Source organism: Thermobia domestica, chromosome 8 (assembly GCF_964235325.1).
Source record: "Thermobia domestica chromosome 8, izTheDome1.hap1.1, whole genome shotgun sequence".
NCBI classification, from domain to species: Eukaryota; Metazoa; Arthropoda; class Insecta; order Zygentoma; family Lepismatidae; genus Thermobia; species Thermobia domestica.
In genome coordinates, this window is record NC_137461.1 from 140,957,325 (window position 1) to 140,972,084 (window position 14,760).

At 34.9% G+C, this 14,760-nt stretch overlaps 1 protein-coding gene across 3 annotated transcripts in view; it reads left to right on the forward strand.

Annotated features, from left to right (window-relative positions):
- Positions 1–14,760, forward strand: part of LOC145693250 (bcl-2-related ovarian killer protein-like) — a 288,563-nt gene that overhangs the window by 155,596 nt on the left and 118,207 nt on the right. Inside the window, exon 1 of one of the 3 annotated variants that reach the window (XM_081769076.1) lies at positions 5,678–6,115. The exons of the other annotated variants lie outside the window; for them this stretch is intronic. The gene's annotated coding sequence lies outside the window, so the exon portion shown is untranslated. Of the gene's footprint in view, positions 1–5,677; positions 6,116–14,760 lie in introns of those variants that run through there. 3 annotated transcript variants of the gene reach the window in all.

A 14,760-nucleotide genomic window follows, 5' to 3' on the forward strand; every position in this document is an offset into this window, starting at 1 on the left:
GCAGTGAGGCCTTGGTAGGTTGTTGGGGCTATGGCACACCACATCTGCACACACAAGCCACATAATTCCTGTAAATTCTGACTTTCAATGACACCCCAAAAGTGTTGAATTGGGTGATCGAATGATTTTAGTGACTTTGCAGCAATTGAAATTCACTATTGTGCTCCTCGAAAGACTGCAGCAGAACGTTATTCTGCTGAAAGATGCCAGTGTCAGCTGGAAATATGATCCACATGAATGGGTGTACGTGGTTAGGAATGACCGATCGATAGCTAGGAGCCGTCATAGTGCCCTCTACACGCACTACTGGACCCATGAATACCATGTGAAGGTTACCTAAATTATAATGGAGCCACCATTGGCCCCATGTTATCCTACTGTGCACGTCTCAATCAGCTGTTCCTCTGGAAGACGCAGGTTCTGATGTGATAATGGCAGTATTGTAATTCATCGGACTATGCAACTTTTTACCATTGCTCTACAGTCCAATGGCGATGAAGACATCTACATTCCAATCGTAATTGACAATACCGTGCTGTTAACATTGATACACGTGTGGGATATCGACTGTAGAGGCCCATATTTAACAATGCACGGTGAATAGTTGCTCAGACATACTCATGCTTTGTCCACTGCAAAGTTTGTTGTTAATTGTGCCATAATGTGTTGTACTAACCTCAACACTCTGACGTTCGACATCTTTAATAAAGTGTAGCTGCCTCATACTTTTTCGTTTGATGCTGGTTTCACGTCTTTTCCCACCCTCAGAAGACACTAACCACGGCAGCTCGCGAATACCGGAAAAGTCGCACTGTTTCCGAGACTCGCAGCTGTCTGCCCATCATAATCTAGCTCCTACCAAAATCTGATATATCACCGGCCTTCTCCATTCTGCGCACAAGCATCACAACACTGACTGATGGAATGAGATAACTGTCACCGACTAGCGAGCAGTTCTGCTGTGCTCTGTGCCTCTTACCCCAACCCCACGACTTTGTTCAAAAAGTACTGGGTAGTCAGAATATTTTGGCTGATGAATATAATTCTAAGAAACACGATTCTCAGTAAGTCTAGAATTTTCTTTCCCTCTTCGGACGTCTGTGCGTGTCAAATCGTTGCACTGAAAGATAACTACAAGGTCTATCAGAGTATAGATGCATGAGAATCGCAGAATTGTAAAGCTACACTTTTTTCTTATGAGAATAGCGACCCTGTAAAACTTATGTGGAATGTAAGAAATGCCGCTGAGCTCGAGCAGTGTTCTGTTCAATCTTTTTGTATATTTTATGTTCAAAACTAGTGCATTATATTTCAGTATGACAGGACAGATAAACGTGAAATTAGATTTGAAATAGCAAAGACATGGTAACTTGATTAAGAAATATCACACAGGAATCCAATTCCTGAATATACGTGCTCGAGTAATGGACATCATTAGTCTACTACAAAATTCTGCAGTAATGATGTAGACCTGATATTTCAACTGCTTCCGTGTCATCAAGTCTGTTAAAGTTGCCAGGTTTATCCGGGTCCTGGGAACAAAAGTTGTGACCTAAGTGACCTTATAACCCATGCCATCACTGATTTCACAGGCACCGAAAATGCGTTCTGTTCTTTTCTTGATCAATTTCTGAAATATTAATATTAGCGTCTTTCTTTCTCTCATTATCTGATATAATAACGATATACTGTATGAGGATTACTTGTCACCTGCGGTTTGTTACTTTTAAAGATCATGCAAAACTACAAAGAAATCTTGTCCAATTCTTGTTTAGTAAATGTGTTTGCACTGGGAATGTAGCACGACTTAGAATGATTCAATCAGTGGAAAATTAACTTAAAGTAGTTTTCGATCACAAGGAACAAAAAAGTACGAATTCGTATGTGTTCATAACATGTTCTAACATAACGTTAAATCTACCATGTATTTTCATTGAATCAATAAAGTTTTATTTTTTTATAATAGTATACAAAGTTTTAAGTTGCTAGTGCATAGTATAAATGGCTTCAAATTTCGTAGAAAATGACATTTTGTGTACTTCAACATATGTATAACTGCTTTAAACTTATCCTTATTCGTTATGTATTCTTTTTTACTAGAGAAGACAAATGTATAGTAATTTATTCTTCTTACAAATAAGCCCATATCGGAGTTTTCCATTTTTGTAAATACTTACCCAGTCGATATGCAAAAGGAAGATCGTCAATGTTATTGTTATGCTTCAAATTACGGTTTTGTTTCAGAGAAATGTACTGGGTTTTTTCCTTAATAATACACACCACAGAGTAGTAATCTTTTTTATGAAATTTTCTGTCTCAGAGTATTGATTTTCTCTGGAAATGCTCAACTGTTTATATAATGAAAAATATGTTTCATTATTTCCATGTGTTTCAGTTTGGCATTCCCTTCTACACATACATAAAGCGAATATATTCTGTGCAGAATATACTATTAGCTTAGCATAGATTAACGACAGGAATAGGTGTAGGTAATTTAAGAAGACTTTCAGGACTATATTTTATAGTTTTTCTTCCGCTAACAATATTATTTTTTCCTATTGCAGAACACTTTGCGTAGAACATGCATCATTGAACATTAAGTTTCTAACATTGTTAAGAAAATGGTTTCTTCAACTGTTACCCTGGGAAGAAAGGAACAGTTACTTTTACAAACAATGATAGTTAATTCACTCTGTTAGCTGAACGAAGAAGACGAAATCTTTAGTTTGTCCAGAGCTTATTATCTATAGGCTAAATGAAGTTATGGATAATGAGAATATCTACGATATAGAAAGATAAATAAATATATCAAATTATTATACTTTAATTTGGGAAATAATAAGAAAATAGAGAAACCGAGAGTAAACTTACGAATAAAACGGTTGTCCATTACAAAGTTCACATTGCACCAAAAGTCAGTATCCTGTCAAGGAATATGTGTACCAATGTAACTAATTCCAAACCATACAAGACATGAACCTACAATATATGAGCATAGCAAGTCGAATCGAATGAGGATATCGAGTTTTCTTGAAAATCTACTGTAGTTATATTTATCTTCAAAAGTAAATATGTATCAGTATTAATATCCATAAATAATAATAAGTTATTTAGATTAAAACGGAGTCTTTACTGATAATAAATCATTAAACATGCCGTCATATATTTCCTATTACCACATAAAGAGAGTAGTTTTGAGATACAATGCAGAATTTCATTCCACTTGACAGACCACTTTTAGTTTTACGAGAAAAGAAAAAAATAAAGTATAAAATTAAATTAGCCTTCCTGTAGCAAGGATATGCCGCTTGAAATTCCTATTTTCAAAAAGAGACTTGATGCTTTTAAAATACTTTATAAGTATAAAGAAGAATGAAAAATAGCTGGATCAAATGAAAAGACAATGAGAATGTGATGGCAGATATTGAGAGGAGTGGAACAATACTGGAGACAATTAAAAAAGGAAAATAAATTAGTTCGGAGTCGAACCCAAAACCTTTGATTACCAGGCAACGATAGATACTATTCACGCATTTCGCACCATGGAATGCACCTCTATATATAAACAGCGTGTACTCAGTTTACTTGCCGACTTCTGTTCACTCTTCCCATTGCAATCTCCTACCTCATAGCCTACCTCAAAGAGGGTGAGTTACAGGAAAGGGATTATTTCCGTTATAGTTTGTATTTATTGTTCCCAAACCTGTCCGTGTGCGTGATGATATTTATTCTGCCTGATCCGTACATACTATATTCGCCGTATTGTAGGCGAATTTGGGTACCTGCCTACAATACAATTTAGCTTCGTACCTCTCATATCTCCTACTATAACAGTACCACCTACAACGTCACCTACATGCATCACGGAACCTTTTATGTTGGTTACCGAAATGATCACATGTTCTTGCAGGTGTAGTCTGTCTGGTGTGACTGAGGGAAACCACGGAAATCTTTAGACAGAATCGTCATCCCCCATGTAGTTATGCAAGTTTCGTACAAAGTGTCACGATATCAATATTGTCGTTGTTACGATATCGACCTCTCGCCAACCCATTCCGTTTTTAGTGCTACCAAGTCTTCCTTTTTGCCTACTTTGAACCTACCTTTATGTCTGAGTGTGTCTGGGAATTCCTTGTGCATCTATTATACACTAGTGAAATGTGCATTTTTAGACAGAGTAGGTGTAACTTCTTGTACACGGAATGAACTGCCAGCTCCATGATTTCTGGTTTGAAATAATGCGTGAGGGAAGTATTTTCTCAAGGGTTTGGGCATCCCTAAGTCCGAGACGATGCATTTTTTTAGCCAGGCTCATTAAAACCCTATATATATCAAGTATAAAACTGAATTAAAAATAATATTGGACAAATGTATACCAACATGAGATTGAAAAAAGAAAGATAATGGGCTAAAGAAAGCGAATTTAACGATTTTGAAATTAACAAGTTCGTTAAAATGTAATTTGCGCACGTGGAATCATTATATAATTTTGCTAAGATGTTATCATGATATTATTTTCGTAAGCAAATTAACTAAGTTGGATACATGGTCATGGGCGGCACATTAATTCACCTGACGTTATTATCTACTTACTCACTATGCATCAAAGTTTTGATGAGAAATTCACTCAATGAAATACCCTTTAAATGACTTTGAAGTAAGTACCATAAAAAGCCGATATTTCGATTACGTGAACTGTACGATGCAAGTAGCAAAGTATGCTATGTTCATTTCCTCCTAACAATTATGACAAGAAATGCTGATTTCTTCTTTCTTTTTTCTAAATAGCACATGGGATTGTTGATATGCAACTCAATAGAACGCCTAGTCATCTGCAACCAGCCACATGTCTGAACATGTGGGTTGTATGAGCAGCAGGCGCTTGACAAATTTTATATTTGAACCTCATTAATAAATTCATTTTACAGTACAACAGTAATAAGCTAGAGTGAAATTTATGTGAAAATATTGTAATTCTCATCGGGTTTAGGTATCTGCACAAAATTTCAAGCTCTAATTATATAGTATTGAAATGCGTGAAATTTCCAGGTTCCAAAATTTGTCAAAGAGAAAAGGAAGATAATAAAACCAATGTTTAAAAAAATTGAAAGAAACCTAGTCTACAGAACGTGTTTTATTACATCAATCATGACCTTTTATTCATCGTACCAGACAATATATTGAATTATGTCAGCTGTAAGCTATGTATGTGTCGTAATTATTAAGTCAATAAAATAATATATCTTTTCCATTATTTCTTCTATAGATCTTGGAGATTTTTAGTACTACAATTTTTCATGGCATCGTGTCGAAAAATAGAAAAAGAGATTTGATTCTCACAAACCAATTTGTCAGAAGAGCATTTGTATTTCGTCTTCCAGACAGGAACACGAGAGAAACTATAACGTGCAAATTCCATCCAATAACATTTATCATTGATTTTCCCTCAGCCAGGGTATCAGCTGTTTAAAAGGAAAGAAAGAAAGAAGGGATTATAATGCGCAAGACAGCTTCAGAACAATGGGTCGTTAAGATTCAGTATAAAAAAAGAAATAGAATGAAACAACAACAACAACAGAGTTCGGGGAGGAGAGGAAGTGAAGTGGTCAAGACACTCAAGAATGCTTGAGTGACGTGAACAAGGAAAAAAATCCCAGATTTTGCAGTTTACAAAGCTTTTTCGTTGAGCATAAGCTTAGTGCAGTGAGAAAAATCACAGCTATGATGCAATTACCATATCCATCGTGTATGACAAGAACCCAAAAAAACAGAGATAAAAAATATATAAAAGAACGGGATACCTTTAACAGAGAAGGTTTTTCCGTACCGTCATGTCATTTCCATTAGACCGTGTCCTGAACGTCATCAATTTCCCATCCTCCTGCGCTGACAAGCGTTCATCCCTTTGTGTGGTGAAGCTAACTGAAATAATTGTGTTACCATTAGTCGTTTGAATATTCATACCTTTGTCTGACTAACTTTTGTAACAGTTTCTTTGTGTTATTCTTCACCTCGCATTACGGGACTAGTTGTGCTATTCTTAGTGTAGCGATACTTGAATTTAGTGCGTGTTATTTTTAATTAATCATATCTTCGTATACATAAAGCAAAAAACGTAAGTATTATTTTATTTTATGTATTTACATGTTTTTGATTTAAAGATAATGGATGTTGTCTTTCGTGTGAAGGTTAAAAAATAACAATTACTTTTATAAAAATCAGGTACAGTTGGCTGGTTGCAGGTGTTCTCATTTTCTTTTCTTTTAAGTTGCAAACACCTTTCCTAATTCAGTTAAGTAAGTCTTACATTTTTCAAATATTGTAAAAAATATTAAAACAAAAAGTACGGTATTGTGTGTACAGTGTACGGGAAAACAGTGGCTTAGAAGAACAATGCTGCTTATGTCTGGTGCGAGGAATCCCTTGTTCGATTCAACGCCAAGTGAGTTTTTGGTGTACACTCCGCATAAAAGAAATTGCGACAGCTAAGGCCCTGCAGTTAAGCCACCCAATATACACCGTATCCATAATCGTGTCAGGTAAAGAGGCCCCATTTCTCTCCTCCTTTCTTCTCTTTCATACTAAAATTAGCTAACAACATGAGCGCAATTCTAATTTCAAACTACGCTTGTATTAGTTTGGATAAAATGAAATAACAAAACCAAGATGAAACAAGATTCATAAGTTGATATAGGGAGAAACCGAAACACACACAATGAAAAATTGAAACCAATGGATGTCTATTACACAGAGATTCAAAAATGAAGAAGAGAGAGAGAGAGAGAAAAGAAGAATAAAAAGGGAGAACGTGGAATTCAAAGGTAGTAAGAAAAGAACCTAACATAAAGTTCCGTTTCCAGAAATCCAACAGTAATATAGAAATATCGTTTGTTTTTATATATTTTTTCAGAACTATTAGAATATATAGAAGATGCTTTAAATATTCATTAAGTCACTTTCATAAAGGATAGCATTCCCAATTTCCAGTAGAACTGTAAATCTCCGAGACACATCTAGGATAATGTCAAAAATTTAACACACATGCTTTGTTTCCGCGTGATTCGATTGCAAATTCGGTAGTGTTCATTGGAAGTAGTGATACAAAATACATTCTAATAAAGCCAGTAGGTAGCGTTGGTCATATCTTCCATTTCAGACTACTAATGCAAATTGTACAAAAAAAGAAAAGAAAAGAAAGAAAGAAAGAGAAAAAAGAAACGAAAAGAAAAAGATAGAAAGAAAGAGAAACTTTAACGAGTGCTATTTTACTGCTGAATTTCTATCAGAAATACGCTATATGAAAAATGCAAACAATATTGTAATGAAAAGTTAGAAATGTTCGAAAGGAAAAGTTTGTGTTTCTCAAATTATAGCATGTTTCAAATTTGAACTATAGGATGGATAGGATGGAAACAAATTTTGTGTCGAACTAGTATAAATAAAATTTTGTTTTCAAATAAACAAAGAGGTTACCATTTTTTTGTCTTTTCCGAAGATTTAGCTGTTCCGAACATCCAGCAGCGATTGCCTCTCTTGCGGATATAACATAATTTGCACAGGCTAGAGCTCGAACGGATCATTGTGTTAGTCGGATGATGTTGGTTAGGTTATAGACCACCACTGGGTCGAGAATTCAAACCCGTAGTGACCCGGTAATTCGACTGAGACTCGGTAACCCAGACGATAAAAAAGATATTTTACTTATTCCTTTGCGTTTTAACAATATTTCTTTCAGAGATTACCAGGACTGGAGATGTTATCCCCAGAGCACGGAAAACACGACGCCGAAGTTTCCAGTTAATTAGATTTTTCAGACCAGGTATATCGGCTCTTGTTACGTTTAAACTTTGGGACACGCATACACATATGAAGTGCGTGTGAGAGAGAGGAGGTGAGAAGTAAAAGATACAAAGACAGGATAGGGAAACGTCAAGAAAGAGAGAGAGAAGGAGGACGAATATAAATATGAAACATAGTTATCATTGCAGTGTATGATGTAAACGCACACACTGTTTACTAGAATTATCGCCTGTGATGCCTTGTAAGTTCTCCAACAGAAGATGAATGTCTGTTTGCAGCCATTATTTTATGCGAAAAAATCAAACTACCTGATGGCGAATCGAACCAAAATTTTCCATTTGGAACTCTACCACTTTACCACTATTCCACCGATTGCTTTTCAAAAACTGTTTAACAAATGGTCTAGTGTTTCTTTGTGAGAACGATAACACGAAAAGTTTATCCTGCAGATCAATGATGTATTTGGAATGTCCTTGAATTCCTTTGCCCTTTCCCAACCAACATTCGTAAATCGTCTCTATCATGATACAGGTGTTTGCTTCCACATTCTTACGTGTTGCTTGTCCAGTATGATAAGTCGATTCTTCACAATCACTTTGTAAAAGAAATCACCTTTGGCGTGAACAAGATTCGAACCTATGTTAAATAGCTGTATTATTTATAAGGCCATTACGTTACCCATACTCTATCATAACACTTTAAATTACAATCCAAATATTACTTACTTTAGCTCTGATCTTTGGAACCGGCTTCTTCCTGTAAGGTTATTTACACCAAAGTGTGTAACGAAATTTATATATTCGACAGCCTAGAGAGAAATTAGTGCCCACTATTAAAAGAAAAACATACAATCAAGGAAAAATTACAAAAATAAAACATTTTGCAGTAATTCCGCCGTGCAAGTTCAAAAGTAAATAATAATAATAATAATAATAATAATAATAATAATAATAATAATAATAATAATAATAACAATACTACTAATAATAATAATAGTTTACATTCACAGTATAGTTGTCTATTATTATTATTATTATTATTATTATTATTATTATTATTATTATTATTATTATTACTAGCATCAATTACCCGCTTCGCTGGGTTAAATTGAGAAAAAAACAGTAATATTTTCCGTTACTCGGTTACTTTTTACTATTACCAAACCGCTCTTTGATATTGGTCATTTTCGATGAGTTTTAAATATCCCCTCCCCACTCTATGTTGTGAGGCACGGCATCTGCAGTGTCATTGTTCATCTTAGCATTCCGGAAAACTATGAATTCGACACTGATATTGGTTATTTCGATCATTTTTATATGTCTCACCCTCCTCCAAGTTGCGGGGCTGAATATGGATTTAAACAGCATCAGATGTGTCACTGTTAATCTCAGCCACTTCAACAATTATAGATTCGCTACTAATACCGGTCATTTTTCGTTATTTTTTTAAATGTCGCTTCCCTTCCGACTCCATTAAGTTATACCGTCAAAGCGTAACTCTCACCATCTCAGGTTCGAACTTCATCTGGGTTGAAAATTTGATCGAGATTGGTTTGGTGGTGCAAAAGTCATTAAGTTTTACTTATTTTTATATATATCTCCCTCTCCCATTTGCTCCCCAAGTTGTCTCGTGAAAGTGAAATGATAAAAGTCATCTCAGGCCCGAACCTCATCTATTCTAAAAAAATGATCAAGATTGACCGTTTGGTTCAAGAGTTATCAAATTTCATTTATTCTTTTTAACTCCTCCCTCTCCTCACAAATAAGTTATATCGTCAAAGTAAACAGACAAATACAATTTTAGGTCCGAACCTCATTTATGTTGAAAATTTGATCGAGATCTGTCGGGTGGTTCAAGAGATTAGGAGCCACAAACATAGCTACTTTCAATTTTGTAATATAGGTTATTATTATTATTATTATTATTATTATTATTATTATTATTATTATTATTATTATTATTATTATTATTATTATTATTATTATTATTATTTGCGCACTTTTGAACTTGCATGTAGAAATTACTGCATAATATGCTTTTATTTCTGTAATTTTTCCTGAATTGTGTGTTATTTCCTTTATAAGTGGGCACTAATTTCTCTCAAGGACGTCGAATAAATGAATTTCGTTACACACTTTGGTGTAAATAACCTTACAAGACGTCGATTCGTTCCAAAGATCAGGGCTGGCTTGTAAGTAGGGTAGGTAATATCTGGGTTGATTTTACGCATGGTAGATAGTGTTGGGGTAACGTAATGAGCTTGTGAATAGTACAGCTATAATTTAGGTTCAAATCCTGTTCGCACCAAAGGTGATTTTTTTTCACAAAGTGATTGCGAAGGATCGACTTATCATACTGGACAAGCAACACGTAAGAATGTGGAAGCAAACACCTGTATCATGATAGAGATAATTTATGGATGTTGGTTGGGAAAGGGCAAGTGAGTTACCAGGATATTCGAAACACATCATTGATCTACCTTTAAACGAAGTTTGAGTGAAGCAATCGGTGGTGTAGTGGTAAAGTGCTAGACTTCCAATAGAAAATCTTGGTTCGATTCCCCATCAGGTAGTTTGATTTTTTCGCATAAAATAATGGCTGCAAACAGACATTCATCTTCTGTTGGAAAACTTACAAGGCATGACTGGCGATAATTCTAGTAAACAGTGTGTGCGTTTACATCATACACTGCAATGATAAGTATGTTTCATATTTATATTCGTCCCTCCTCTATCTCTTTCTTGACGTTTTCGTATCCTTTCACTTTCACGTCCCGTCTTTCACTTCTCACCTCCTCTCTCTCTCACGCACACACGCACTTCATATGCGTGTGCGTGTCCCAAAGTTAAAACGGAGGAAGAGCTCGATATACTTGGTCTGGAAAATCTTATTAACTGGAAACTTCAGCGTCGTGTTTTCCGTGCTCTGGAGATAACATCTCCAGTCCTGGTCATCTCTGACAGAAATACTGTTTAAACGCAAGGGAATATGTGAAATATCTTTATCTTTCGACTGTTCCATGGGTCAGTGGCGTTACTATAAATAAAAGGGCAATATTAAGGGGTCGTAGAACTCTTGAACATAGGAAGTAGTACACTGTTAGATTTTTCTTTAAAATTGCATCTAATAACTGGCAAATGTTTTGCCAGTATTGTTTAATTGTTGTGATTAATGACATGAGGAATACTATTGATATTAATATAATGGATCATTTATCATTATTGACATTATTAATCAATTATTATTATTATTATTATTATTATTATTATTATTATTATTATTATTATTATTATTATTATTATTATTATTATATGAACCCAAATTCTCTTGATATGTACCTCTGTAATCGGTGTAATTTCTTCAGGTTTGCCAGTAGCTCCTTGTAATTTTAGTAAAATTTAACTATGTATGAGGCAGAATTGAAATGAAATAAAATTTCTAGTTTTATGTCCCATTGCTGTGCCCATTAGACTACAAGAGACGGTTAATTGTTAATGAAAGTGAAATTATGAAATACAAGTAATTGATGGAGAAAAAGAGTACACATATGGAGAAAAAAAAGAACTCTGAGAAAATACATGGACACGATATTGTCCACCACAAACTCTCGTTACCTGGGATTGAACCAAGGACCCCTTACACCAGAGTTGAGCGCTCTACTACTACCCCCACCCCATGTTACATTTAGATGAAATGAAATGAAATGATTTTTTTTTAGTTTTACGCCCCATGCGTATTGTATAGCATTATATTTATGAAGTTGGAAACAACATCCATGATGAGTACCATTTTAGTTTATTTCATAGACCTTCGTATTTTCTTGAACCAATAAATTTTTTTTGAACTTCCTTTTCTTTTTTGTCCACAATGTTCTCGAAATTCTAATATTACATTGATTTGGAATAATTTTGTAAAATAAATGAAAAATGGCGCAAACTTCTTTGTAGTTTTAACTACGCTTAAGAGTAATTTCAGTTTTCGAATTAGATTATATCATGGTCTTCCCATTGTCACATCGCTCGAGCGCAAAGCTTTCGATGGACATGGTCTCAGGTTCAATCTCTGCTTTGAGTGGGATCTTGCAGAAAACTATATACTCTACTAGTGATTTGAATCCCATGTTAATGTAAAAGGGTGACCCAAAAGTAAGTATACAGTACCGTACTGATCTGCTCATTGCATTTTATATCATTTCTTATTGTTATCCATTAGGTAAACTTAGTTTCTTTATTATTTGTTCATAATATCTTTTTACTTAATCTTAAGCTTGGAACAACCGAAGCAAATAAATCTATAAGCTAGAATGTTGTACTTGATCAGGTGTATACCTACTTTTGGGCCACCCTATAGATCTCGTTCTTTATGACTTCGATGTTGCATAACGCAAAGTCACAGATAATGTCATTATCATTAACAAATCGGTTACTGAGAAACTATATTTTTAAAATTATAATCATTTTCTATTTTTAATACAGCAAGTACGCTAACTGTCTGTTCTTTCTTTTTAATTATTTTTTTGCCAAATTTATACAATCGATAGATAATACGCTAAATTAGAACTAAGTCGGAGAATGTATTACTTCAAACATATTGACTACCGGAAGTGTGCCAAAATATTCTTTATTAAAACTTTGATCGAAGTCTCTAAAAACTAACAATGGCAATTTTACAAATTCTATACAAGTTATACAAGTTTTATTTAAACTATCGTGCAGTATCTTACAACGAATTATAATGTAAAATGTTTTCGCTGAATACACTGTTCTTTTCTCTGCCCCTTCTACCCCCTCCTCCTCCGTGAACTTAATCAGTGCAGCCTTCATACGACATTCTTACAGTGTATGATTTGAAATCAACCACTACCTAAACATCCTACACCCAAAACAATAAAATATTTAAAATCCTTCAGTTTAACGTTCCATAATTATGCCCTTTAGGCTAAAGAAGAACGATGATAGAATAATTGGTGGAATAAGAATGTGGGAGAAAACAGGAGTACTCCTAGAAAGCACATGGACACGATGTTGTCCACCACAAACGTACTTGGTCGGGAATCGAACCAGGGACCCCACGCACCAGAAGCAAACGCACTATCACTTTTTTTCAAAAAAAAAACCTTCCTGACTTATTTTCTACTGCAACCACCTTTCAGGTCTACTAGACACGACAGGGACATGAACACAGAAACATTGAGGACAGTTAAAATTCCACCGTTGCTACTATAGAAGGACTCGAACCCCCAATGGGCTTCACCTCGCGATCATGAGCCTAACGCCTCAGACCGTTCGGTTACACCCACCGGCACCACTGAGCCACTGTACCTCCTCGAAAACAATAGGAGCAGATATGTATTGAAATTCAGTTATATCTTTGTGGAGGACAAACACCGCGTGCGTGGGTTTCTTCGGGGTTCTCCCGTTTTCTCACACTTTCTTCATTCCACCATTTCATTCATTTCTCATCATCACTTTCTCCTTTAACCTAGCCGGCATAACCGTGGGTCGTAAAATTTAAAGATTTCATTTCATTTTTTCACTTTCATACAAGAATTACACGTTCCTGTACAAATACTGCATCTACGAAACAACTCTGAAAGGGTATACATCATTGATACGTATTTTGCATTCTAGTCTCTCACTTAAATTTTATAGCGTTAAGAAATAAGAACAAGCTATACAATACGTAATCCGACAATAGCATGTAATTGCATTTTTTTTTAATTTAGTGTATCCCTTTAATTCTCGCATAACCTTTTTTCGTATCACATCATATCACAATTAGTTTTTCAATTTTATGGACAAATAAGTTTTCCATTGTGATTTCGAAAGTAATTTTGAAGACCTCGTTCCTCATTTATTTTTCATTACGAAGCGCTATTCAACAAAACTTCGTAGTCATGGTTACTATGAAAGTCCATAGAAGAATAAAGTCAACATTGAACAAAATTAAATTCTAGGATTGATGTGATTACGTTTTATGATCACTAGAAGATATTTGTAGAATGATTTGTTGTTAAATTCTTGAAAAAGAAAAAGACCAGTTATATTTTCCTGCAGGTAGTATTGCACTTATAGCCTTCATATGTATTTACTTTTAATGTGTCAGTGGGAATTACCGTAGCATTCAAGAACATTACAGACTAGCGTAGCATTCAAGAACATTACAGTAGCCGATGGCATATCATGCAAGGCAATGAACATTAAATAGTGCTGAGAAAACCCATTAAGAAACTTAAGTGATCTCTACACGAGGCTACAAGTTTGCAAGTTTGATAATTTAGTACTGTACTTGGGAGTTTGCAACGTGTTACAAATTGTTATGTTTGTGCGGTATGTGTGAAACCGTATGTGTTCAATATACAAGTAGTTTGTTTATTGCTTTTTCTTTTAAAGGAGCAATGTGAAATGAGGAACCCTCATTGGAAGGAAAATGAATTTGACCAGAGAGCATTTTCGCACAGTGATTTATTATGACGTTTACAGAAGACTTAATGCTGAATGGTATACTGTCAAAGTAGTCAAAAACTTAGATCCCACAGAACTATTCGAACACTGGAGTTTCTGAACAGTAAGAATACTAAACTCATGTCTTACCCTGGTTATTCACTACACCTAGCCCCAACGATTCGTTCTTGTTTTCAATCATCAAAAATAAAATGCGTGGGAAGCGATTTGTAAGCCCAAAAGAGGTGGTACAAACATACAAAATGCATGTTTCTGAGGTAACTACTACTATTTAGCATAATAGCTTCAACAATTGGTTTATTTAAATGGACAAATGCATCGCTATTAAGAGTGCATAGTTTGAAAAGAAAAAGAAAATGGCATTCTGACTGCCTTGTTTCTGTCAATTTCCCTAAACTTTCAGTGCAACTCTCCTTCTATAAATTAAACGATATGTGAAATCATGCAGCACGCATTATCAGTAGTCGAATTGAGCCGGCATGAGATGGTATGGCAT